The sequence below is a fragment of the Nycticebus coucang genome, chromosome 3 (assembly GCF_027406575.1).
Source record: "Nycticebus coucang isolate mNycCou1 chromosome 3, mNycCou1.pri, whole genome shotgun sequence".
NCBI classification, from domain to species: domain Eukaryota; kingdom Metazoa; phylum Chordata; class Mammalia; order Primates; family Lorisidae; genus Nycticebus; species Nycticebus coucang.
The window spans coordinates 148,226,821-148,251,225 of record NC_069782.1 but is presented as its reverse complement, the minus strand read 5'-3'; the positions used below and the strand labels follow the sequence as shown (position 1 = coordinate 148,251,225).

General features: G+C 45.2%; 1 long non-coding RNA gene, 1 other non-coding gene and 1 pseudogene across 2 annotated transcripts in view; 2 read left to right on the top strand and 1 right to left on the bottom strand.

Annotated features, from left to right (window-relative positions):
• Positions 1–39: 39 nt before the first annotated feature.
• Positions 40–24,405, top strand: part of LOC128582273 (uncharacterized) — a 29,599-nt gene continuing 5,233 nt past the window's right edge. Inside the window, exon 1 of the long non-coding RNA XR_008379016.1 lies at positions 40–198. This is a non-coding gene — a long non-coding RNA (uncharacterized LOC128582273). The remainder of the gene's footprint in view (positions 199–24,405) is intronic.
• On the top strand, positions 11,595–11,735 carry LOC128582642 (U4 spliceosomal RNA). Its single transcript, XR_008379095.1, has one exon. It is a non-coding gene; the product is annotated as a U4 spliceosomal RNA (small nuclear RNA).
• On the bottom strand, positions 20,446–22,186 carry LOC128582272 (zinc finger protein 79-like; annotated as a pseudogene).

Genomic DNA, 24,405 nt, shown 5'->3' with positions numbered 1-24,405 from the left:
CGGTCCAGGGGTGCCCGGTCGGTTTTCCCGGGAGAAGTCGTCCCGGAGTGGGCCGTGGGGCGGGCTCGGGCTTTCAAACCGGTTCCTTTTTCTTCGCGCCCGGTGGGTGCTACCCCTCCTTCGTAAAAAACAAAGTCGTCTTAAAGCTAGAGGCATCTGGTCCGCTCCCACCTCGTCTGCCCTGTACCCTGATACTCGGTGAGTTAACTTGTAATCACTTTCTTTCCTGAGTTAGAGGACTGTCCGGGTTGAGCTCTGGAATGCTCATCTCACACCGTAAGGGAGCCAAGAGAAAATGCAGGCGCAGTGGAAACTCACCTTCCTTTTTCTGGAAACTTAAAAAGACTGCATCCGCTGATGGTTTTATTCTCCTTGAGCCTCATATCTCAAATACAGAAACTTACATTGCAGTGAACAACTTAAAAAAATAATCGGGCGGCGCCTGTGGCTCAAGGAGTAGGGCGCCGGTCCCATATGCCGGAGGTGGCAGGTTCAAACCTAGCCCCGGCCAAAAGCCACAAAAAAAAAAAAAAAAAAAATCACTGTCTTTTGGGTGGTGCCCGTAGCTCAGTTGTTGGGCGCCGGCCACATACACAGGGACTGGCGGGTTCGAACCCGGCCAGCGCCAACTAAAGCAACAATGATAACTGCAACAACAACAAAAAATAGCAGTGCGTTGTGGCGGGCGCCTGTAGTCCCAGCTACTTGGGAGGCAGAGGCAAGAGAATCGCCTAAGCCCAAGAGCTGGAGGTTGCTGTGAGCTGTAAAGCCACAGCACTCTACCCAGGTGAAATAATGAGACTCTGTCTCAAAAAAAAATCACAGTCTTTGGGGTTTGAATCTTTTTTATGGGAAAGATTGGTTCTTCCTATCTTAAATCTTGACCTTCATTTGGGAAGTAGGGACCAAACCTAACCATGAAATCTTTTATTTATTTATTTATTAATTTTTTTTTTTTTTGCAGTTTTTGGCTGGGGCTGGGTTTGAACTCGCCACCTCCAGTATGTGGGGCCGCCGCCCTACTCCTTTGAGCCACAGGCGCCACCCGCCATGAAGTCTTTTCTTTCTTTCTTTTTTTTTTTTTTTTTTTGTGGTTTTTGGCTGGGGCTGGGTTTGAACCTGGCACCTCCGGCATATGGGACTGGCGCCCTACTCCTTGAGCTACAGGCGCCGCCCATCTTTTCTTTCCTTTTATTCTTTTTTCTTTTTTTTAGTGAGACAGAGTCTCACTTCATCGCCCCTAGTAGAGTGCTGTAGCATCACAGCTCACAGCAACCTCAAACTCTTGTGCTCAAGCAATTCTCTTGCTTCAGCCTCCGGAGTAGCTGGGACTACTGGGGCCCACCACAATGCCCACCTATTTTTAGAGACGAGGTCTTACTCTGACTCAGGCTGGTCTTGAACTCCTGAGCTCACACAATCCACCCACTTGGCCTCCCATGTGCTGGGATTGCAGGTGTGAGCCACCGTGCCTGGCCTGAAATTTTTTCATTTGGTTGATTTCAGTGGTACTTGCACTTGCAACCTGTCAAAGGACAAAATTAAAATAAATTTAAAGAGCTTAGTAGACTTTATCCTGGTGGCTCATGTCTGTAATCTTAGCATTCTGGGAGGCCGAAGTGGTTGGATCCCTTAAGCTCACAAGTTTGAGACCAGCCTAAGCCAGAGCAAGACCTTGTCTCTAAAAATAGCTGGGCATTGTGGTGGGCGCCTGTAGTCCTAGCTACTCGGGAGGCTGAGGCAAGAGGATCACTTGAGCCCAAGAGTTTGAGGTTGCTGTGAACTGGGAGGCCACAGCACTCTACTGAGGGTGACAAACAGACTCAAAAAAAAAAAAAACCAAACAAACAAAAAAAAGTAATAAACTTGCAATTCTAGAATTGGACAACACCTTGTGCCATAAACTAGAATGAGTGTTCCATGAACTGAGCAGAAGAGGTTGGTTTTATAGACAGAGAAAGGCTAAAGAAAGAAACAAAGAATAAAGAGTAGATTGGTCATTTCAAAGTTACTTTCCTTGTAAGAAGGGGCCAGAGAGACAGAATAATAGAAAAATAACTGGTTACATATATATACATCAGGTACATATTTAAGATTACTGTATAGTTGACTCTTGAATGATGGAATATTTAACATGAGCAGGTCCACTTATATATGATTTTTTTTCCAATAAAACTTGTACCAAGTGTGCCCACCTCACTTGCCTTCCTTTCTACTTCCTTACACGTCTTCCGCCTCTGCCACAGAGACAGCAAGACCATCCCCTCCTCTCCTCCTCCTCAGCCTACTCAATGTGAAGACAACAAGGATGAAGACTTTTGGGGGGTGGGGCAGAGTCTCACTCTGTCACCTCTGTGCCCTGGGGTTGTCATAGCTCATAGCAACCTCAAACTCCTGGGCTCAAGAGATCCTCTTGCCTCAGCCTCTTGAGTAGTTGAGATTACATGCTGCACTACCACGCCCGGCTAGTTTTTCTATTTTTAGTAGAGATGGGGTCTCACTCTTGCTCAGGCAGGTCTTGAACTCCTGAGCTCAAGTAATCCAAGTACCTCAGCCTCCCAGAGTGCTAGGATTACAGGTGTGAGCCACCACAGCTGACCAAAGATAAAGACCTTTATGATGACCCACTCCCACCTAAGAAGTAGTAAATAAACTGGGTGTGGTGGCTTGTGCCTGTAATCCTATCTATTTGAGTGGCTGGAGCAGTAGGATTACTTGAGGCCAGGAGTTTAAGACCATTCTGGGCAGCATAATGATACCTCACCCTCTCTTTTAAAAAATGAACAGTAAGTATATTTTCTTTATGGTTTTGTTAATAACATTTTGTTTTCTCTTTATTGTAAAAATATAGTGTATAATACATTGTTATATGTTAACTGTTATGTTATCAAGAAGGCTTCTAGTAGACTATTAGCTTAACAGTAGTCTATTAGCTAAGTTTTGAGGGTGTCAAAAATTATACACAGTTTTTCAACTGCAGGACTTAATCCTAATCAGTAGCCTCTTATATAATTTTTATTTAACAAACCTTAATGAACACCCCAATTCCCTTGAGAGAGAGAGAACGTGCTATAGAAAGAGAAGTTTAGGAGGTTCTATTTTAAATCTTTAGGCATACTGACATATTCCCTTTTTCAGAAACACTTAGGACTAGCCTATAAACTCAGCACTTTGGGAGGCTTGCTTGTGCCTGGGAGTTTGAGGCTAGTCTGGGCACTATAGCAAGACCCCATCTCTAAAATTTTTTTTTTTTTAATTAGCAGGGTGCAATGGAGGGTATCTGTAGTCCCAACTACTCTGGAGGCTGAGGCAGTTGAGCCCATGAGTTGGAGTTGTCTGCAGTGAATTGTGATGGTACCACTGCTCTCTGCTTCAGCCTGGGTGACAGTGAGACCCTGTCTCTAAAAAATAAAAAGAAAAGAAAGAAAGAGACATTTTGGAATGATATTGGACCCAGTTTCCCAACTTCGATTCAGAGAATATCCTGGAACCCTTGCAGACAACACCTCCACCCTCTTTCAGCCCTCAGATTTCTTCTTCTGGAGAGAGGCCTGTCAACCATTTACAATGGAATGATTCCCACTTACAAAGGTCTGCTTATCAGTTTTTTTTTGTTTGTTTGTTTTTAGAGACAGACTCTCACTTTGTCACCCTTGGTAGAGTGCTGTGGCGTCACATCTCACAGCAACCTCAGCCTCCTGAGTAGCTGGGACTACAGGTGCCCGCCACAACACCCAGCTATTTTTTGTTGCAGTTCGGCCGGGGCCAGGTTTGAACCCACCACCCTCGGTATATGGGGCCTGCGCCCTACTCACTGAGCCACAGGTGCCACCCTACTTATCAGTTTTTTTTGTTTTTTTTTTTTGTAGAGACAGAGTGTCACTGTACTGCCCTCGGGTAGAGTGCCGTGGCGTCACACGGCTCACAGCAACCTCCAACTCTTGGGCTTACGCGATTCTCTTGCCTCAGCCTCCCGAGCAGCTGGGACTACAGGCGCCCGCCACAACGCCCGGCTATTTTTTTTTGTTGTTGCAGTTTGGCCGGGGCTGGGCTTGAACCCGCCACCCTCGGCATATGGGGCCGGCGCCCTACTCACTGAGCCACAGGCGCCGCCCCATCACTCAGTTTTGTACAAACACAAAGATAACATGGCCCCAGGTACTGACTCAGGTCACCAAACACAAAAGAGACGAGTGTCTAAATCCAAATGCCAATGAACTGATTGACCATGAGAAATGTTACTGTTGGGGGAACGGGAACCCCAAGTTCACTGGTCAGTGTCTGCCTTATCCTTCCTTTTATCTGAAGCCCTGAGCGCAGAACTGGGCCCAGAGTCAATATTCAATAAATGATATTTATTGAAGATTAAATCCAAAATGATTTTTTATTTCTATCTTCTTGCTCAGTTTGCTTTCCACGACATCTGCAGTTTAAACACTTGGGAGTGTTTTTGGCTGGCCGTTCCCCCCTGACACACACACAGACAAGGCAGGGAGGAAGTGGGTTCACCCGGGTTTAACCTAGCTGGTTATGACGTTATGCTTTACTAGGCACTTCCAGGGGGTTGTCTAATCAGAGCCACATATCTTGGAGACCTAGCTGGACTAAGCTTCAGTAGCATGTTTATCCTTGATGGGATTTTTTTTTTTCCCATAAGACCTTTGGACATTCGTCCTGTAGGCCTCCTGGTGTTCATTTGCCCAGATCAGAAGCTTAAGAGTGACCCTGAATTTCCTTTTCCACTCGTTCAATGGGCATCAAGTCTGTGAACTCCACCCCCTAGATATTCCTTGACTCTGTGCACTCTTGTCTGCCCTCAATGCCACTAACCCATCCAGGTCTCCCTTGCCTCTCACCTGGACCCTGACCATAGCCTCCTAATCATCCCCCAGCCCCTAATATTGTCCATCTTCAACCTATTGCCCACATGGCAGCCAGATGATCTCTTTAAGCACAAAATAGACCTTGCACTTTCTCTAGCTGGGTTCCTAAATTCCTTCATTGCCTCCACGCTTCTGTGCCCTCTCTCCCCTTGCCCTGGTGTGCACCCTGGCAGGCCATGTGGAGCTGCATTGTGGGCACACTGATGTAGCCTTCCCTGACGCTGCACACTCACTGCCTCTGCCTGGATAGCCCTTCTTGCCCAGTCTCAGCCCTGCCCATCCCTCTTGCTTGGTTGACTCCCCTTCATCTCTCTTAGTCTTGATCAAGTGTCCCTTCTAGGTTCTTCCATCCACATCCCATGCCACCCTATCGATTGCACTGCATTGTAACTGCTTATTTGATGGTCTAAGGTACTTGAGGATTGAGTAACTTCAGGGCAGGAGCCAAATCTCAATGGCCACTGTGTGCACAGCCTCTAGCATGGTGCTTGACAAATAATAATTATTAAAGCAGCAACAATTGTAATGGTTACCATTTATTGAGCACTTACTGCATTCTAGGTATTGTGGCAAGGGCTCTGAATGGATGAGTGCATTTATTCTTTGTGGTGGAGGCTGCGATGTGCTGCCTAGATTCCTTTTTCTGAATGAGAGACTAAATCCTGCTGCTAGGAATGCAGCAGGAACACCAATCTCAGCCATTTGGGGGGACAGTCTCTGCTGAATAAAACTGCGTTGTCCAAGGTCACACCCTTTTCCAGGGATAATCTTCGTGCAGTGACTGATTTACCAACGGGCATAAGGGTCCAGCCCCTATGGTCCAACTCAGGATGGGACTAAAGGGCTATCCCAGCTCCAGAGTGCCCCTGGAATTGGCACTGCTTCCTTTGGGACTGGCTCACAGCTCACTCTTGCCCCCTATCATTCCTGCTTCTTGTGTTGCTCTTAAGAGTGTTCCCTGCTGAAGTCCCTGCTGGCCCACTCTCAGAGTCTGCTTCCTGAGGAATCAAACCTAGAACAAGCCTCTCAGCATCCTTCTGTGTAGGCGTTATTCTGACTCTCCTTTTACAGATGAAGCGACTGCTGTTGAGAGGAGCTAACGCAAAGCTCTTGATTTGTGGAGGTGGGATTTGAATTAAGGCAATTGACACTAGAGCCCACGCTATTAACCAGGCACTCAATAAACGTGATAAGTGAATCGATGACTTAGTCCCGCTAGTCACTGAGGAAAATAATGTGAAAAGCTGTAATTGAGAAACAAAGCTTCGTGCACATGACTTTTCTCAGTGTGGAGGAAACAAGAGCAGCAGCCAGCTGCTACAGAAAATCAAAATCAGCCGTATTAGTGATGTGTCCAAGCCTGGCTGACCTGGAGCGCAAGTCACAGGCAAAGGACTCAAGCTGTAATGGTGAGTTTAGATGAAAATGTCACCCAAAAGTTTCCAAGTTGGAATGATTTAATCATTTCTAATGGAACACATGAGCTGGCGTAGGAGAACAGCCAGTTCTCCCCCATCTGTACCAAACGCGGATCATCTCGAGTCATTTTTGTTTGCCTTTGGGATGTTGTCAGCAATCAGCACACGCAGCCATGAACCTCTTCCCCAGCCATCCCCTCCCAGGGGGCCCTTTCTCTGGGGCCTGGACGGAAGCCATGGCCTCTCTCTAATGTCCTGATGCCCAAGTGCATCGGGAGAGAGGGAAAATCAATATGGCTTAGCTGTGGAGTTTCAGATTGCAGCACCAAGTTTGCATCTGTTAGTGATCAAAAGTTAAAGTCTGTGCTTGCTCCAGCCCAGCCTCCCAGTACTCTCCGACTTGGTGTGGCAGGTACATCCCATAATAAGCATCTGGACCTTTAATCATAAACTATCCTGTTTTGCTGTTTTACTGTCTACTTTTATACCTGAAAGGATGGCAGGAGCAGAGGAACTGGGAACTTTAGCATTAAAGGTTAATTTTCTTTCTTTCTTTTTTGTTTTAAGACAGAGTCTAACTCTGTCAGCCTGGATAGAGTACCATGGCATCCTAGCTCACAGCAACCTCAAACTCTTGGGTCCAGGTGATCTTCTTGTGTAGCTGGGACTGTAGGCATGCACCACCATGCCCAGCTAGTTTCTATTCTTAGTAGAGATGGGGTCTCACTCTTGCTCAGGCTGGTCTCAAACTCCTGAGCTCCAGCAATCCACTTGCCTAGGCCATCCAGAAAAAGTTAATTTTCTTGAATACCAGGTGCTATCAGGTCTTGATGTCATTTATCTGCCCAGCAACTCATGAAGGCATGGGCTTTTATTAAGCCCTTTGCATGATTGAAAAAGCAGGCTTGGAGATGTTAACTAACTTGCCCAAGCTCACACAGCTGAGCAGTAGGTGGAACCGGGATTTGAAACCAGGTCTGTCTGATTCCATGACATGCTTAACCACAAGCCTAAACAGCCTTCTGCATTTTTGCTGCTTCTCCTTCCTCAGTGAGCCCATGCTAAGCAGCTACACTGGATTAAATTATGCACCCGCCCCCCAAATTCAGGCCCCCCCAGAATCTCAGAATGTGACCTTACTTTACAGATGTGATCAAATTAAGATGAGGCCATACTGAATAGGGTGGGCCCTTATCCAATGACTTCTAAGCAGAGGAAGTTTAGACACAAAAACACAGATACAAAGGAGAACACCGTGTGACAATGGAGGCCGAGATTGGAGTGCCCCATCTACAAGCCAAGGAACACCAAGGATCGCTGGCAACCTCCAGAAGATGGAAGAGGCAAGTAGGAGTCGCCCCTAGAGTCTTCCAGAGAGAGCCCGGCCTCCCAACATCTTGATTTCTGACTTCTGGCCCCTGGAACTGTGAGATAATAAGTTTCTATTGTTTTAAGCCACTCAGTTTATAGTACTCAGTTACAGCAGGGCTAGGAAATAAATATAGCAGTCACACTATCAGTCTTTATTGCCCAATTCCAGTGTCACTTCTGTGGTTACAATAAGAGCCCTCCTTTGGAGCACGATGGACAACTTGTCTTATTGTCCCTCACCAAGTGCGGCAGTCCATGCCAGAGCTTGCTTATTCCTTTAAGTGGCTGTGTACAGTTTATGACACTGATGTCCTATTAATATATCTTCAGATAGTTCCCAGTCTTCTGCTTTTAGAAATAATGATGTGGCTCAGCGCCTGTGGCTCACGCGGCTAAGACACCAGCCATGTACACCTGAGCTGGCGGGTTCAAATCTAGCCCAGGCCTGCCAAACAACAATGACGGCTGCAACCAAAAAATAGCCGGGTGTTGTGGCGGGTGCCTGTAGTCCCAGCTACTTGGGAGGCAGAGGCAGGAGAATCGCTCGAGCCCAGGAGTTGGAGGTTGCTGTGAGCTGTCATGCCACAGTACTCTACCCAGGGCAACAGCTTGAAGCTCTGTCTAAAAAAAAAAAAAAAAAAGAAAGAAAAAAACAAATAATGATGCAACGTACATTGTTGTGCAAGCATAATTTTGCGTGAATTGATGAATAGATCTTTCAACACCTGGAAGGGAAGTGCTCTATCACCAGGCCAGTGCATTTTAAAATTTGAGTTATTTTGCCAAATTCCTCTCCGAGGAGGCAGAGAAGGTCAGCCTGGTACCAGCAATGTTCAAAGTGCACGTTCCCCACAGTCAATGCTGGACTGCGTTAGCTAACATTCTAGTCTTTGCCAATCTGATACGTTCCCCTTGTGCTTTTATTTGCATTTTTATTTTATGAGTGTAATTGAGCATCTTTTCATGTGTTCAAAAGACATTTGGAATTCCTTTTCTGTGAACAGTCTGTACCTATCCTTCAACTGGTTTTCTATTGGGAGTGAGGAGAAATAAAAAGGATTTTTACAAATGCAGGACAGAGGTTAAAGCACAGGCCCTAGATCATTGCAGGCACAGGACAATAGGGCCAGACTTGAGAAGAGGTCGAGATTTCTGCCCCAGGCCTCCACTGCTCCTCCTGCCTAAGCAACAGCCAGCTCTGGAACCAAAGGGAAGCCTTGAAATTAAGATCTGGGTTTAGAACCGAAGGTTTGAGCTTGGAATGTAAATTAGCTGAGAAGGCACTAGGCCCTTCCTCCAAGCCTAGTTTACCTGGGGGTCGGGGGATGATTTAAGCTTGGCTGGTGGTGGAGAGAAATAAGAGGTAGGAGGGAGAGAGGTGAAGATTGAAACAGGTGCAAATGGCATATGGTGATGGTCAGAGACCAGCGTCCAGAATTTTTCCCTGGGCCACAATATTCTTTTGCATTGTTCTTTTGTCTTTACTGGCTAGGACTGGGTTAAGTTCAAATGCCACTAGACATTTCTGCCATTTCTGTTATTATATTAGAAAGTATGAAAGAGTATGCCTGAAGAGTTGTTTTCAGGATGGAGGAAGAATCAGGATTGGGGTTTTTTTTTGAGACAGAGCCTCAAGCTGTCGCCCTGGGTAGAGTGACGTTGCATCACAGCTCACAGCAACCTCCAACTCCTGGCTCAAGCAATTCTTCTGCCTCCACCTCCCAAGTAGCTGGGACCACAGGTGCCCACCACAATGCCCGGCTATTTTTTGGTTGCATTGTCATTGGTATGTGGCAGGCCCAGGCTGGATTAGAACCCGCCAGCTCAGGTGAATATGGCTGGCGCCTTAGCCGCTTGAGCCACAGGCATCAAGCTGGGCTTTTTTTTTAGACAGAGTCTCACTCTGTTGCCCTTGGTAGAGTGCTATGGCATCATCCCAGCTCATAGCAACTTCAAACTCTTAGGCTCAGGCAATCCTCTGGCCTTAGCCTCCTGAGTAGCTAGGACTACAGGCCCCCACTGCAACGCCCAGCTAATTTTTCTATTTTTAGTAGAGATAGGGTCTCACTCTTGCTCAGTCTAGAGTTGTACTTTTGAAATTTCTGCTACCACATGGTTCATACTCTGTGAACTAAGGAGTCATTGGTGACACATTCTCTATTGTTTCCGGAAGGTGCAGGAAGTTGCTTCCAGAGGGTCTGTTGTTCTATTCTTCTTCTCTTCAGGGATTTATTAAATACCTCCTGACAATAATCCCTTAGCTAAACTCCACAGAAAGTTTCAAAGACAAGTAAGAGCTGATTTGTGACTTCCAGGTGGTAGACTGTAATAGGGGAGGTGAGACTTCTGTGGTGGTTAATTTTATGTGTCAACTTGGCTGTGCCACAGTGCCCAGATTATGGTCAAACATTACTCTGGATCATTTGGTGAAGATGTTTTTTGGATGACATTGACATTTGGATTTTGATTCCAATGAAGTACTTAACGAGAAAAAAAAAAAAAAACATCCATGAACTTGAAGTAGAGCAGTTTCCTCTCCATAATATGGATGGACCTCATCCAGTTGGTGCAAGGCCTTTAAGAGAACAAAATCTGACTTTCCCTGAGCCAGAAGAAATCCTGCCTGCAGATTCCTTTGGACACTCTTCCCTGAGGCTCCAGCTTGCCAGCCTGCAGATTTTGGACTTGCACCTACACAGTCTTGGGAGTCAATTCCTTAACATAACTCTCTCTGTGTATTTACACATCCTATTGGGTCTGTTTCTCTGGAGCACTCTGGTTAATACAGCTACTAATGAGAAGCATGATCCTCAAGATGATATCGGATGTGACATCAGGATGAGAGACAGGCCAATTGGAGGGAAGCCGCAAGTCAGAGATCCCTCACACAGGAACTGGACTGGAGACGAGCATGATTCTGAAGCTTATTCAAGTTTGACTAGGTGGAGGAGGGAGGAAGGGCCTTCTGAGTGGAAAAACATGTTTGTAAGAGAAAGTGTACAGAGCTAGGCCCAAGCAAGGGACCAATCTTAAGGTCACAGATGCTCCTATCACTGGTACTTCCTTTATGGCAGCTGTCACCATTGCAACTGGACACTTGCTGGTGATGTTATGTGTTCAATGTCTATTTTATTTTATTTTATTTTACTTTGAGATGAAGTCTCACTTTGTCACCCTGGGTAGAGTGCTATGGCATCACAATTCACAGCAACCTCAAACTCTTGGGCTTAAGGGATCCTCTTGCCTCAGCCTCCCAAGTAGCTGGGACAACAGGAGCCCACCCCAATGCCTGGCTATTTTTTTTAGAGACAAGGTCTCACTCTGGCTCAGGCTGGTCTTGAACTCCTGAGCTCAGGCAATCCACCTGCCTCAGCCTCCCAGAATGCTGGGATTACAGGTATGAGCCACCGCACCTGGCCTCTCCCTGGCATGAGACACATCACTCCAATCCAGGGGTCCTCAAACTGCGGCCCACAGGCCACATGAGGCGGTGTGATTGTATTTGTTTCCGTTTTGTTTTTTTTACTTCGAAATAAGATATGTGCAGTGTGCATAGGAATTTGTTCATAGTTTTTTTTTTAAAAACTATAGTCCGGCCCTCCAATGGTCTGAGGGACAGTGAATTGGCCCCCTGTTTAAAAAGTTTGAGGACGCCTGGTTAGACCCTGTGCTAGTATTTTTTGCACACATATATTCGCTGGTGCCTACTTAGATCACTTGAGCCCACAAGTTGGTGTTGAGTAAATGTTGTAGAATGAATGAATTCACTTTGCCCTTCTAGTGATTTATATAATCTATGGCAGAATTAATTCTCCACCCTGTTCTAAAAGGTGTCAGCAAATTGGCAATGATGGCTATAAGAATTGCTTTTTCCTAATGGGGAGACAATTTTATTCCTTTACATTCAAAATATGTACTCTTAAGTTTTGCACAGTGGCAGTATCGTAGCCAGTGAGGTTTATCCGAGGAGTGATTATTGCTCATTGAAAACTTTTCCCAATACCCCACTGTGATGACTTGCAATATCATTGGCACTGGCAATTTCTGACAATTCTCTGCAGAGATTGCATGAAAAAAAGAAAGAGAAATATATACTCGTAAACAATTCAGATGATGCATAAAAAAATATAAAATAGAACATCTGTAGTCCCATTGCTCAGAGATAAGACATAAATGAAATAATGATGGGAAAACCCCATGTGGCTCAGTGGGTAGGGTGCCGGGCCCCATATACTGAGGGTGGCTAGTTCGAACCCAGCCTCCGCCAAACTGCAACATAAAATAGCTGGGCGTTGTGGTGGGCACCTGTAGTCCCAGCTACTCGGGAGACTGAGGCAAGAGAATTGCCTAAGCCCAGGAGTTGGAGGTTGCTATGAGCTGTGATGCCATGACACTCTACTAAGGGCAATAAAGTGAGACTCTGTCTCTAAAAAAAAATGATAATAATAAAATAATAATAATGTTAAGTCACCATTGATTGTAAAATGTTAATGTCATGTTTTCAGGTCTTTCCTTGCTCTCGAACAAAAATTCTCATATTTATTGAATACTTGCCATGTGTTAGCCAATATGTAGGTCCTGAAACATGAAAGGTATATAAGATAGTTATTAGGTCAGGAGTGGGGGCTCACGCCTGTAATCCTAGCACTCTGGGAGGCCAAGGTGGAGGATAACTTGGGGTCAGGAGTTTGAGACCAGCTTGAGCAAGAGCAAGACCCTATCTCCACTAAAAAAAAAGAAAAAATTAGCCAGGTGATGTAGTAGGTGCCTGCAGTCCCAGCTACTCAGGAGGCTAAGGCTGGAGGATCACTTGAGCCCAGAAGTTTGAGGTTGTTGTGAGCTGGGCTGATGCCACAGCACTCTACCCTGGGCAAGAAAGTAAGACTGTGTCTCAAAAGAAAAAAAAAAGACAGTTACAGGGTATTCTTCCCTATCTTCTGCAAGTCTCTAGCTGATTACAGAGAAGGTTTTACAGATTCTAGTGTTTCTGGGTCATTTCTTGGCTGTTGGACATAAACTCTTATTGTTGCTGTACTTGAAAACACATTTTTCTTTACCCAAACTGTGGTAAATAAACCTCTCAACCTCTGGAAACACTTCTCCAAAGCCATTCCCATCTTATAGCAAATGGAAATTTTGAAGGGCTCTTTTTATTGCTTCCCTTAGATCTTCTTGGAAACTCAGCCTCCTTAGTTTAATGATTTTTTTTTTAATTGCTATTGTTTGTGTCTAAAAGATCACATTCTTTTGCTGGGGAGCAACTATTCACGCTGACAGGCCAAACTGGCATAGTTTTATTACTTTTCACTAATAAAAAGAAGCATTGTTATTAGTAAGTAAAAAGGAATATTTAACACATTTTCCTTGTTTATGTTTGAATTTTTTAAATGTTAACAATTTTTAAGTACATAAATAATATATAAAACATGTTTGTCTGAAAATGAATTTAAAATTTTAAACAATTATGTAAACAAAGCATTTTATCCAATGAGTCTTGATCTGGCCCCTTTATTATTATTATTATTTTTTTTACATTTTTTTACATTCTCAAGGATTGCTCTTACAGGGTCTAGGCGGTCTAATCTACTTGCACCTGCAGAAAACTTGTGATATTCCAAAGTTCCTTTATTTTCAGATTAATTTTATTCAAAACCCATGGATTACCCATCCAGCTGTCCTGTATTGTTGACTGGCCATAGATACTAAAATCTACTCATGAAATGAGTGGGCAGTCTTTGTCTTCAAGGGTTCTATTACCCCTCTACCCTTTGGGACAGGCCTAGTGGCCCAGAGACTATTGCAGGCCCCAATACTAGGCTAGTAAGGGCACATTTTCAAAGTTGGAAAAAGCATTTGCTAGGTAGTGGCAGCTCACAGTACATGCAAATAGCAGGCAGATCCTAAGAAGAAGGCCAAGTTGTACTTATGCTGGATTTAATGTGGGAGAGGAGGCCAGTGGTTTGGTTCTTTTCTCTTTTTTCTTTCCTTTCTTACTAACATAAAGGGCAGAATTAGATTTGACAGTTCAAATTTTTAAAAATGTATTGCTTGCTCTCTACAAAAGCAATTTACATATATTCTATATAGTTGGAAAATACAGAAGTCACAGCAGAAAATTAAGATCTCACAAATGGGTGAAAATGTTTTTTGATTTAGAGATGGGGTCTTGCTCTGTTGCCCAGGCTCCGAGAGTGCAGTGCCGTGATTGTAGTTCACTGCAGCCTCTAATTCCTGGGTTCAAGTGATCCTCTTGCCTCAGCCTCCCAAATAGCTGGGACAACAGGTGTGTGCCACCATACCCAGCTGATTTTGATTTTTTTTTTTTTAGAGATGGTGGATCATTATGTTGCCTAGATGGTTTTTGAACTCTTGGGCTCAAGCAATCCTCTGGTGGGAACTTTTAGGAAGAAAGGGTTAAGGTTGAATATGGGAAGAACTTGATATTAATTATGAGACTTCTTGATCACTGGCAGTATTAACAAAGCAGAGAACTGGATAATCAGCCTCTCTAAGGATTTCTGGCTCTGATTTTCATGACAGGGGTAGCACGTCCTCAGCCTCCTGGGTTCTAAACAATACACACCTTCCCCACCACCTTCTCCTACCCCCACACCCCTCTCAGAGCAAAGGAGGGCAGAGTGAAGCTGGACTCTGCAGAGTAGCATTTGCAGAAAAGGGTTGTGAGTCCCAGGGAGGGAATCACCTATTTGTTCCTCTGTTCATTCATTCATTCATCCATTTAATCTTTAAATTTTTTTTTGTTTTGTTTCGTTTTTGTTTTTTTTTTTGAGACAGAGTCTCACTTTGTCACCCTTGGTAGAGTGCTGTGGTATCAGCCTAGCTCACAGCAACCTCAAACTCCTGAATTCAAGTGATTCTCCTGCCTCAGCCTCTTGAGTAGCTGGGAATACAGGTGCCCACCACAATGCCTGGCTAATTTTTCTATTTTTTGTAGAGATGGGGATGTGGCCTTTGCTCCGGCTGGTCTCAACTCCTGAGCACAAGTGATCCTCCCACCTCAGCCTCCCAGAGTGCTAGGATTATAGGCTTGACCCACGGTGCCTAGCCATCAATCTTTTTATTTTCATTTTTTTTTTACAGTTTATTTTTTGGCTGGGGCTGGGTTTGAACCCATCACCTCCAGCATATGGGTCCAGTGCCCTATTCCTTTGAGCCACAGGCGCCACCCTAGCCATCAATCATTAAATCTTTAAATATTTCCCAAGGGCCTACTACACCACACCATACTCTGGGGATGTTCTGTGAAAAACACAAACCCTACACCAAGTGCCTATGGGGATAATAAAATTATATAGGTAAAAATTTAATCACAATTATTAACACCAAGAAGGAACAGAATAAGATGCCTTGAGAAATTAATCATGGAGGGAGCTATCCCAGTCAGGAAGTCAGGGAAGGTGTTTTAGAGGGAGTCACACATGAAGCTGAGCCCTGTTAGATGAATAGGAGTTAGCTGGGCCTGGAGAGCGTGAGGAGAAACCCTTCCACAGCATGTGTGAGGGTCTACAGGTTAAGGAAAAGTGGAGCAGGCAGAAGCAGGGCTCTGGCTAATGTGGGCTGGCCCTGGGCCAGGGAAGCCTCCCAAGAGATCTGAGAATTTATGGAGGATAACAAGAATCATTTGTAGAATTTTTTTTTTTTTTTTTTTTTTTTAATTTGGCCGGGGCTGGGTTTGAACCCGCCACCTCCGGCATATGGGACCGGCGCCCCACCCGCTGAGCCACAGGTGCCGCCCTCATTTGTAGAATTTTAAGTAGAAGAGTGACATGACTAGTTTTGGGTTTTCAGGAAATTATTTGGCTGCTGTCGGGAGAATGCCTTGCAGGGGAGTAAGATTGGAGACACATTCTGGGCTCCTGTATAAGTTTAGAGCACTATTTTTCAACCTTTTTAAAATCTCACAGCATACTTGAGCCTATAGTTAAACTTCTTCAGCACACTTAAATTATGTTGGTCAAAAAAAATAGTAAAAAAAAAAGAATATACTGAGTGGCACCTGTGGCTCAAAGGAGTAGGGCATCAGCCCCATATGCTGGAGGTGGTGGATTCAAACCCAGCCCTGGCCAAAAAAAAGAATATACTTAACGATGCTTTGAACTTCTTACAAAAGTAATTTAATTAACGATCTTTAAAACTTTTCTCAGCACACCTAAGATCCTCTCATAGCACACAGGTTGAAAATCACTGGTTCAGGGAGATGGGCAGAGGGAGGGGGATTGGTGGGATTACACCTGCGGTGCATCTTACAAGGGTATATGTGAAACTTAGTAAATGTGGAATGTAAATGTCTTAGCACAATAACTAAGAAAACGCCAGGAAGGCTGTGTTAACCAGTGTGATGAAAATGTGTCAAACGGTCTATAAAACCAGTGTATGGTGTGGCCCATGATCACATTAACGTACACAGCTATGATTTAATAAAAAAAAATTTTTTTTTGACAGGAAAAAAAAAAGAAAGAAAATCACTGGTTCAGCAGTGGTTCTCAACCTTCCTAATGCCTCAACCCTTTAATACAATTCCTGTGGGTCGCAACCCACAGGTTGAGAACCGCTGGTTTAGAGGCTAGATAAGAAGCCACCACAAAGGTTTAAGTGAAGGATGATGTGGCTGGGATGAAACTAAGGATAACAGGAATGAAAACCAGGTTTGTGTGAGTGAGTACCAGGCCCTGGGCTCAGCATTTCACCTGCATAATCTCACTCGATTCTCACAAACACTGTGAAATAGGTACCATCAGGACTGTTGGTTAATGGAGAACACCAAGACTCAGAGAAATTAAGAAACAGGTCACACAATTGATGAGTGGAGAGAGCCAGGATTTGAACTTGGGGCTTAATTACTATCTATAACAGCCACTCCCATGGGCTCAGTTTCCACCCATACTGAAGAGAACCTTTAGACTCAGAACACGCTCAGGGTAAAATGCACCAGAACTTGGTGACGGATTGGGGAGTTTCTTCCATGACCCCAACTAGATGATTAGTTCCTTTGATTAATTCCACAGCTAACTAGAAATGAAAGCTGTTGTAGGCATAGCTTAATGAGAGAAAAGTTGCCATCAATTAATTTACACCGAAGTAATAATAATAATAATAATGAAAACACTTATACAGAGCTCTCTATGTATGTAAAGCTCTCCTAAGAGCTTAAGGTCTTGCAGCAGTGTCCAAACTTTTTTTTTTTTTTTTTGTAAAGACAGAGTCTCACTTTACCGCCCTCAGTAGAGTGCCATGACGTCACACGGCTCACAGCAACCCCCAGCTTTTGGGCTTACTCTATTCTCTTGCCTCAGCCTCCCAAGCAGCTGGGACTACAGGCGCCCACCACAATGCCCAGCTATTTTTGGTTACAGTTTGGCCGAGGCCGGGTTTGAACCCGCTAACCTCGGTATATGGGGCCGGCACCCTACTCACTGAGCCACAGGCGCCACCCTCCAAACTTTTTTATTTCTCTGCTGTACATTGCAAGAAAAGGATTGTCTTGGGCCCACAGTAAATATGCAAACACTACAAGGCTGATTAGCAGAAAGGTCTGTGCATACTTTGCATGATATCCAATACCACAGACAAGCAAAAGTGTCCTCACAAAATCAGTGTGTGGCCCTTGGGCTTCAGGCCAGATACCCCAGCTTAGAGGTTATTTCCTATGTAGACATTCAAACAAAGCCCCTATTTTTGGTCCCTCCTCAGTGAGCCTCATGTTGGACATCCCTGCAGGATTCACTTAATCCTCACAAGAATTCTGAGGAGGTGCTGGGGAGGGCGCAGTGGCTCATGACCATAATCCCAGCACTCTGGGAGGCCGAGGAGGGTGGATTGCCTGAGCTCACAGGTTCGAGACCAGCCTGAGCCAGAGGAGACCCCATCTCTAAAAATAGCCAGGTGTTGTGGTGGGCACCTGTAGTCTCAGCTACTTGGGAGGCTGAGGCAAGAGAATCACTTAAGCCCAAGAGTTTGAGGTTGCTGTGAGCTATGATGCCACAGCAGTCTACCCCCCGAGTGACAAAGTGAGACTCTGTCTCAAAAAAAAAGAAAAGAAAAGAAAAAGGAGGAGCTGTTGTTACTATCCCCATTTCTTTTCTTTTGTGACAGAGTCTTACTTTGTCAACCTTGAGACTACAGGCTCTAGCCACAACACTTGGCTATTTTTAGAGATGGGGGTCTCACTTTTGCTTAGGCTGGTCTCGAACTCCAGAGCTCAAGCAATTCACCTGCCTCAACTTCTAGGAGTGCCAGGATTACAGTCGTGAGCCACTGTGCTCAGTCATTGTTATTATACCCATTTCATACATTAGGAAACTGAGGTAGAGATTGTGGAAGGAACTTGCCCAAGGTGGCACAGTAGAAAGAGTCAGAGGGAAGTTGGTTGACCATTGGAGGGGAATGGTCTTGTAACCATAGGCCACCCAGCTGCCAGGGGCTTCTACAATGCCATGGCCCCACTACCTGAGGCCCGGCTCCCCCAGAGTAGCTCATTTCTCTAAGTCAAAGTCCAAGAGCTTGTTTTAGCCTCTGAAATCACTCTACAAATGTGGTCAGTGAGACATAAAATTGGCCTTGGGATGTTTAAATAACAAAGCCTGCAGGCTGGCATATTTAGACCTCACTCCCTTCTGTAGAAACCTCATGCTGCTGTAAGCGCTAGTGGTGTGTCCTGAACTGGGAAAAGGGGTGTGTTTCCCAAACATTATTTTCTGAATTGGTTGGGAAGTTGTTTGTATGAGGATGGGGAATTACATGATGAGGAGTCCACAGGGAGACTTTTCTCAGGGTTCTGATTAAATCTTTTCATTATGCAGATGTGGCCTTTTCGGTGCCTAATAAAGCTTTACTTAATTTGGACCCCCATGCAATTATATTTGGAGAGATAACTATTAAAGGAAACCAGTGGAAAAACAGGCTTTAATGCCCCGTGAGTTCGGCTGTCTTGCTGTAAGGGAGGGTACAGCTTTCTGACAGTGACAGCCCCCCGTGCACTAGAATCTGAAGAGAGAAGGGTGCTCCTGTGCTTCCTTATCCAAGAAAGCCTTGCACTCGGCCTCCCTTCCTGTCTTTCTGTTGGGTTGGCCCCTGGAGCCACCCGGGTCCTCATTCCTGTGTCAGACCCTTCACTGTCTCCTCATGGCTCCTGAGTAGAGCCCAAGCCTTTCCCTGGACTTACCAAGCCCATAGTGGAATCACCCTAGCTGACGTTGTCAGCTTCCTTCCCCGGCCCTACCCTCCAGTCCCACCTGTAGCATCTCACTTTCCTCTAAAATATCCTGTGCTTGTTCCTTCCTGCCAGAAAGGCCCATCTCCCTTCTGTGCATCTGGAAAACTCCATCTTATTCATCAACACCTGGCAGAAGTCTTCCTGGGGAGACTCCTCCAGCTGCCCCAGGAGGAGGAAGTCACCCCCACCAATAGCACCATGGGTGTGTTTCTGGTATAGTCTTACTATGCGCACATTATCTGGTTATCAGTGTCTTCCTTTCTAAACAGGCCATGGATCAAGTCCTGTGTCTTCATTTTTCTTTCTTCTCCCCACCTGTGGCCCACCCCATCCAGCACAGTGTGTGGTGAGCTGTGACCATATTGGGCAAGCCACACTTCCTGAGCTCTGTCCCACCTGCTGTCTCATCTTAGCAAGACTGTCCTGACCATGTGAACTTTGCCTAGGCTAGGAATGGACCCTTGGAAGGCAATCCATAGGCTGGCCTGTGACCTAAGAGAAATTGAGAAAAAAGATGAACCCACCATCAGGCTCTGCTTTTAGGAATGTGAACTAAGAAGAACTGGTGGGAGATAGGAGAGGTGTGGCCAGGTCACATGAAGAGGAGGGGATAGAAGTGAACTTGAGGATGTCTGCCACGGAAGGGCTGCCATGGCTCCTGGGAGGTCCAGATGTGCAATAGCCACTGCTCTTGGTTCTCAGCCCCAGTGGGTAGCCAGCTGACTCGTATGACCAACAGGCTATTGAAGAAGGGAGGGTTGTAACTTCCAAGGTAGACCATAAAAGATGTTGCAGATTCTGCCCTAGTCTCTTGAATCATTGCCTCTGGGAGAAGCCAGTCACCATATCGTGAAGACACTTGAGCAGCCTCAGGAGAGACTCACATGGAAAGATGCTGAGACCTCCTACCACCTTGCCAAACGTGGAGTCAACCACTTGGGGCCTGCCCCTGTCAAGCCTTCGATGACTGCATGATGCACGGACCCAAAACCAGTCAGCTAAGCTGTCCCCAAATTCCTGACCTAGCCGTCGAGACAATAAATGTCTGCTCACTAAGTTTTGTAGTAAAGGGTTAGGCAGCCTCAGATAACTAATATATCTTTTTCTCCCCATTACAACAAAAATTCCTTGTATTGTATTTGCTTACATATAACCACATACTGTTTACTCACTATTGCATAGTGGCCCATCCACACACCATTTAATGCCCTGGAATTAACAAATTAACATCTGTTATACTAGAAGCACAAAAGAGGAAAAAATCTCTCTCTCTCTCTCTCTCTCTCTCTATTACGAATACCAATAACATACTACATATGTTTGCTGTGTTACCATTTTTTTTTATTAAATCATAGCTGTGTACATTAATGTGATCATGGGCCACCATACACTGGTTTTATAGACCGTTGGACACATTTTCTTTCTTTTTTTTTTTTTTAAATAGTGACTTTTATTGCAGGTGTCTTGGGTGTGGTCTAGATTACAGAGTATAAAGGTAGGGGTACTGGGTGTATCCAAGCCTTCAGCACTTGTCTGAGATCATATATCTGGTATGAATTGGCATGTAGAGGGGGCTCTCCCCACTCCCAATATGTTCCCAGTTACTCTCCAGCATGAAGTCTCTGATGTCTAATGAAAGCTGAGCTACACCTGAAGGCCTTCCCACACTCGTTGCATTCATAGGGCTTCATGCCAGTATGAATTCTCTGGTGTTGACTAAGGGATGAACTCTGATTAAATGCTTTTCCACACTCATTACACTCATAAGGTTTTTCTCCAGTTTGGATTATATGATGTCGGATAAGGGCTGAGCTCTCACTGAAGAATTTCCCACACTGATTACATTTATACGGCTTCTCCCCAGTGTGAGTCTTATGGTGGATTATAAGATTTGTACTTTGGCTGAGGGCTTTCCCACACTCACTGCACTTGTAGGGTTTCTCCCCAGTGTGAGTCCTCTGATGGTTTGTGAGGTTTGCACTCTGGCTGAAGGCCTTCCACAAGCATTACATTTGTAGGGTTTCTCCCCTGTGTGAATTCTCTGGTGCTGAATGAACGCTGCACAGTAACTGAAGGCCTTCCCACACTCACTGCATTTGTAGGGTTTCTCCCCAGTGTGAGTGCGCTGGTGGTTTGTGAGGTTTGTGCTGTGGCGGAAGGCCTTCCCACAGTCACTGCATTCATAGGGCTTCTCCCCGGTATGAATTCTCTGATGCTGAACGAGGGCTGAACAGTCACTGAAGGCTTTGTCACACTCACTGCATTTGTAGGGCTTTTCTCCTGTATGAGTTCGCTGGTGTTTTGTGAGGTTTGCGTTCTGGCTGAAGGCTTTTCCACATTCACTGCATTTATAAGGCTTCTCTCCTGTGTGAATCCTCTGGTGCTGAATGAGAGACGAGCTCTGGCTGAAGGCCTTCCCACACTCACTGCACTCATAGGGCTTCTCCCCAGTGTGGCTCTACTGATGCTGAGAAAGGGAAGAACAGTAACTGAAGGCTTTGCCATTTCGTTACATGTGTACGGTTTTGCTCTGTGAGGTTCAGTTATTTCTGAATTCTTGAAGCCATTGGTGTATGTCTTACATGGGGGACGTCTTGCTTCTATAGGAACTCTCTGTTGTGGAGAGAGGACTGGCCTCAGATCCAAGCTCTTCCTAAGTTCATTGATCCTGTGGTCTGACTCCCCAGGGGCATCTCTATATTTGTGTCTTGGGACGATTCTTCAGAAATAGCTTGCTCTGGTGGTGATGTAGACACAATCTTCCAGTCTGGACATGCACTTCTTAGGTCTTCTCCCTCCAGCATCTATGCGCCTTCCCTTTGCTCCAACTGGGAGTTCATGCCAGACTGGGAAACTGAAAGTCCTAGTAGCACCAGGTTCCTGGACTTTTCTGGTAGTTCCTCCTTGAACCCATCCCTCGGGGTGGGGACCAGGTGCCTCCACCCTTTCTGGGCAAAAGCTATTGTCACACTGCTGAAGGATGTAGATCTCTGGGCCCCAGCTGTGAGCAGACTAGCAGCCATTCCTTCCTCTTCTGTGCTCTCCTCTTGCACAAGGGCAGTGTCTGAAGAAGGCAGTACTCCTTCCTCCAGCATTTGAGTCCCACCTCGCGCCACCTCCTCCCGGCAGTTCTCTGGGCGTCAGCTTCGCTCCACAAAGGTTTTCGCCGGGTTTGCGGAGCTGCTCTGACAGCTCCCAGGCTGAACGCCTCTTCTGCGGCCTCTCCCTTCAGAAGCCCTGTCTGAGCCTAAGGAGCCTGCCCAGCTGGGTCTTCCGCTCTGTTTTCCTACCTACAGCCGCCTCTCTCCTCAGCCTTAAGCAGAACCTGGGTGGAAAAGCCGCTGCCGGCTTTCCGAGAAAACCAGCTACCAGTGCTTAAGGCACTTAAATCCCCGTTGGACACATTTTCATCACACTGGTTAACATAACCTTCCTGGCATTTTCTTAGTTATTGTGTTAAGACATTTATATTCTACATTTACTAAGTTTCACATGTACCCTTGTGTTACCATTTTGGAAGAGCTTTACATGACCATCCCACTTGACTTTCTTTTTCTTTTTTTGCAGTTTTTGGCAGGGGCTGGGCTTGAACCCGCCACCTCCGGCATATGGGGCCAGTGCATTACTCCTTTGAGCCACAGGTGCCACCCCCACTTGACTTTCTTAGCAATCAACGTGGATATATTATTCTAGATCTCATATGAATTCACAGCTACAGATTAACACTGAGAACTTTTGCATTAATGCAGGGGTAAAACACATTTTGCAGTTCTTTTACTTATATATAGGATCACTAGGTTTATTTATTCAGCAAATATTTACTGAGTTCCTACTGTATATCAGGAGTGTGAAGACATAGAAAGGAAGCAGAAATTAAACTTTGAAGAATGTATAATCTAGCAGAAACATTAAAACATACACATAAGTAACTAAAATACTATGCAGGAACTTTGAGATCCTGATCACCTGGATGAGAAGTGGCCTTGTTCTGGGTGTAGTTGTAAAAGCTTTAAATGGATACTCTTCTCTGCCAGAAGGTGATCCCCCTGAGGGCAGGGATTTGTCCTTAATTGCAACACTCAGAGCTGTTCTTGGCACATTTCCTTTCACTTGGCACATGGTAAATATCTCCTTAATGAATCTCATTGCATGCTTATAATTACCTGAGGAGAAAAGCAAAGTGGTTAGTGTGTACATCCTACACTCTGTCTCCTGGCTCCTGATCCTGGCTCCATTATTGCTGGGAAATGATGATGGAAAAGTGACTGTCTCTGTGACTCAGTTTCCTGACATGAAAAACGTGGATAATAATAGTACATATCTAGCTGGGTGTGGTGGCTTATGCTTGTAATAACAGCATTTAGGGAGGCCAAGGCAGAGGATCACTGGAAGCCAGGAGTTCAAAACCAGCCTGGGCAACATAGCCAGATCCCTATAAAAATTAAAAATTTTAAACAGTGTGTGCCCATAGTCCCAGCTACTCAGGAGGCTGATGCAGGAGGATTGCTTGAGCCCAGGAGTTTGAGGTTACGGTGAGCTATGATAAGGCCACTGCACCCCAGCTCAATCAATGGAGCAAGAATCTGTCTCTAAAAAAAAAAATAGTACCTAGTTATAGTGCCTAATAATAGTATCTCACAGAGTTAGCATGAGGCTATCATGAGATAATTCATGTAACTCACTTAGAACAGCGTCTGACACATGATCAAGACCAAAATGTCAGCTCCTTACTGTCTCTCTCATGAGCCCCACTTTATCAAGAAATAGAGGTCTGAAGATATTCGCTCGGCCATAACCACCATGCTTTTTAACTGTGTAACTCTAACATCTTCAAAAGGTGGTAAAAGAACACAGACCAAGATTGGTGTCCAAGTATTTTCCTGTAAAGTAAAAATAGGGAAAAATTAGTCGACATCCAAAGATGATGATCAAATGAGCCAGTGCAGGGCCTCTTGGAAACAGTCTGTTCTAAAGCAAGGTCAACTGGATTCCAGCCATACGTTGCTTCTCCAACTTCTCCTCTTTGATGAGATTGGTTGTTTCTGGCAGAGAATCCCCACTGGGCTGGGGATCATAGCAGTGCTGTTGGTGCAGCCATTTTTGCACGACTCACCAGGCAGTTTATAGCACAATTTAGAAACACCAGGCAAAGCAGATTACTAATTATGCTGTCTGCTGATGTAAACTCTATTTAGATACAATAATGCTTTTAAATAACCTCAAATACAATCAGCACCCTGAGGATGGAGCTGGTTGAATGACTACAGAAATATCATTTGGATAGTTCATTAACTAATTACAGAGCACTGCAGACAGAGCCTATTGCAAAGCAAGGGCAGTTGGGATGATTCACAGGCCTGAACTAGGGGTTGAGGGATGTTCAGTTTTCACTCTTGGTGCTGGTATCACAAGGTGGCACTCTTGACGAACAAAGAGAGACTCTCGCCTCCCTAGCATCCAAAGGAAGGTGGCACAGGAGGCCCAGAAATATATGCAGGGT